Below are 3,481 nucleotides of genomic sequence, written 5' to 3' on the forward strand. Positions count from 1 at the left end.
GTTTTTGTAAACCAGTATCTGCAGTTCCTTGTGCTTGTGCATAATGCCCTTTGTGGTTTAATGAACTGAGCTAAATGTGACCAATGAAACTGATGACACTTTAGAAGTATTATGGTTTTTGATTCTGGGTTTACAAGTTTACTGCTCCCTGACCGTTGTGTTCAGATGCATGTGTAGGAAGAACAGCTGGATCAGAATGGACCATTCTCAGAAATCCCCAGGTCACAGGTTTTATTCCTGATACCAGATCTATCAGAGATCAGTGCCTCCATTGCACTATTCAGTGCGAGGTGAGCGGACTGTGTCAAAGTTTGTTTCTTCAACAGCAGATAGCAACAAAATTGTTAAAGGTAAACCATGGCAATCTTTAATTGATTCATCAGACGGGAGTGGAAAGATCTACAATGAGCACAAACGTTGCTCAGTGCTTCTCGGGCTCCACTCACAGAACAAAGGAAAGTTAGCACAATTATACATTGTTCCTTTCAGTAAATCCCTCCTACCAAGTCTGAATATGGCATGACTGAAAGATTCTGTAGACTTTCAGAATATGGGAAAAGCTGGGTCCAAATCAAGCTAATCCAATAACAAGTTATTACTTATCTATGGAGCGTCAGCTATTTTTTTAATCTTGGCTTCTTTATGGCCTTGAAAGAAGCACATGTTATTACTGCAGGATCCCATCTTAATGTCTTTATTGAAAAGACAACCTGTCCTCCATATTGTGCCCCATATAATTTACAAAGTCATTTAGACTTGACACCGAGCCATTCTTTTGTTCTACTAGACCATGCTTTTGTAGATGAACTACTCCATTTTAGATTTGACTAGTAGCTCTTCCCCCCAATGCCGTCAGTTCTGTGACAGGAAACGTAAGTCACCGTGTTCCTTCCACTTACCCCGTGTTCTTGTTCACTGAAACATTCCTGCTGTCTCATCATGAAGCCGAGGCTTTCAACCCTTTCTTCAATCGCCTGTTTCAGTCTCTCCCGATAGAATTTTGTCAGCTGGAACAATTGGTACTCGCTCCACTGTGTCAGGAGCTCAGAGTATGTAGGCGTTAGATCTGTGTGTACAAAGAGAGAAACTAAATACCATCTGAATCAGTCCCCTTGGCTCCAGCTACAACAGCAACCCTCATCCTCACTGTTCCTGCCCCCTAATTAGAATGATCAAAACAGAATATGGGAATAAGACAATGTGCTGTGGGAACTCAGTGGGTCAACCACCATCTCTGGAGAATATGGATAGGTGACGTTTCAAGTCTGGACCTTTCTTCAGGCTGATTGTGGTGGCGGTGAGTGGGGAGACGTGTGGACAAGAGGAGGGACAGGTCAAAGACTGGTAAGTAAGGTGGATACAGGTGAGGGGAGTTTTTGTTAGGCTGATAATTGGAGAAAAACCAGAGATGAAAAGACAGGTGTGAAATAAAAGGAAATAAGAGTTTCAAATTGTGAAGCGAGATGAATTAATGTATGTGGAAAGGGAGAGGGGAGAAATCTGCACGAGGAGTAAAAATGGTTAACAACCGGAAAAAGCGTAAGTGTTCGGCAAAACAGTCACCGAGTCGATGCTTTGTCTCGCCAATTGCCCACCATTGTAACTATCTTCCCATTCCCATAGCAACCTCTCTGTCCTTGGACACATGCTCACCGGAGGAACAGCATCTCAAATTCCGCTTGGCTAGCCTACAATCCAATGGTATGAACAGTGAATTCTCCAATTTTAAGTAACAATCCAAACCGCACACCCACATTATTCCCCCACTCTCTCCGCTATTTTGCACCGATTTCTCCCCTCCCCATTTCCTGCTGTTATGGTTCAATGTTCTTAAACAGACAAGAACGCAAATAAAATCAGTGATCATACAGTACAATCTTTATGTCACCAGGCGGTAGTGGTAAAACTCTTTACAGTATGCAGATTACAGACTATACAGAGTTCTCATCCCCACACAAAGGGGCAGTGATCTAATTACATATATATACTCCAATAACCAACGATTCAGCAATACCTTATCTACAGATCATAGTACAGCCTCTTCCTTCTTAAGATTGACAGGTTCTTCTGACAGAGGAAGGGTTAGCCATATCTGTATTTCTAAAAGTCTGATCTTGACCGCTTTTGGCTCGCTGTGCTGCGATTTCCAAGAGAACGCCGCCACCTACTGCTGTCATTTTTGGCCACCTCGCTCAGAGCCCCCCTCCGCCTTCCAGGACCAGAGGATTGTTCCCATCGATATAAAATCAGAGAGATATTAATGTTTTTAAATAATTTGCCATTCTCTCTGCTGCCCCTGCTGGAGGAAGGGGGAGGGACTATAAAACCAGGAAGTGGTGTGCCTCACTCAGTCTCTGCAAGATGGAGGAAGCCAGAGGATCACGTCTCTCTGAGCTCTCAATACCACTGAACACATGTCTACTGAACTGTGAGTGCCCTTAATGTGTTTTGAAAATGAAAATATGGTTGGCTTGAAGTAAAAATGCACTGCAAATGGTTGTTTGGGTTGAAGTAATTGGTGGAGAGGTGGAATTGGTGGAGAGGTGAAATATTGCGTCGGGGAACCAGCCCTCCCGTGTGAACATGGGACCCAACGGGTCCCACCTAGTCTAGTATGGTTATATGAGAAGGCTATATTTCTGCAGAACAAGCATTTTGTTTTTTTTCTACTGATGACATACATTATAATCTTATAGAACAAAGGTTAGTGCCTAGAGTCTGAATCTGTCTAATGTTTATATTATCGAGGAGACATTCATGAAACTGTTATCTTGCTTATGTTATTGGAAAGGGAACATCAACAGTTTGTTAGTTTATTAAGGTTAGTGCGTTTCGCTGGCTTTACAAGTTAATAGGAGGAGATTAAAGCTTGTCTTAGTTCCACTCAATCTATTTTCTAAGTTGAAATCTTTTTTTAACTTCCACACTGCCTCCTATATTCCTTTCTTTATTTTCACAATCTCCAACACTCAATCCTTCTGTCGAACACCTGGATTTGATATCTCTAGCCTTTTTTTAACCACCTACCTATCAAAAAAACCTCCTCAATAATATCCATCTCACTTGCCAGGCTGTGTGATGCCGCTCCTCTCTGCCAGCTTACGGCTGCATTCTACAATCAGTATGATGGATCGGGGAGGCTGAGGCAGCGTGTGAGGGTTGGATAGTGTGTGACCGGGGGAGAATGTGACGGTGTGGCCCAGGGGGCATGGGCCCAGGGGGATGGGACAGTGTGTGTGATCCAGGGGGCATGGGCCCCAGGGGGATGGGACAGTGTGGGGCCCAGGGGGATGGGACAGTGTGGGGCCCAGGGGGATGGGACAGTGTGTGACACAGGGAGCATGGGCCCAGGGGGATGGGACAGTGTGGGGCCCAGGGGGCATGGGCCCAGGGGGATGGGACAGTGTGGGGCCCAGGGAGCATGGGCCCAGGGGGATGGGACAGTGTGGGGCCCAGGGGGATGGGACAGTGTGTGACACAG

The sequence above is a fragment of the Amblyraja radiata genome, unplaced genomic scaffold (assembly GCF_010909765.2).
Source record: "Amblyraja radiata isolate CabotCenter1 unplaced genomic scaffold, sAmbRad1.1.pri S72, whole genome shotgun sequence".
In the NCBI taxonomy this organism is placed as follows: domain Eukaryota; kingdom Metazoa; phylum Chordata; class Chondrichthyes; order Rajiformes; family Rajidae; genus Amblyraja; species Amblyraja radiata.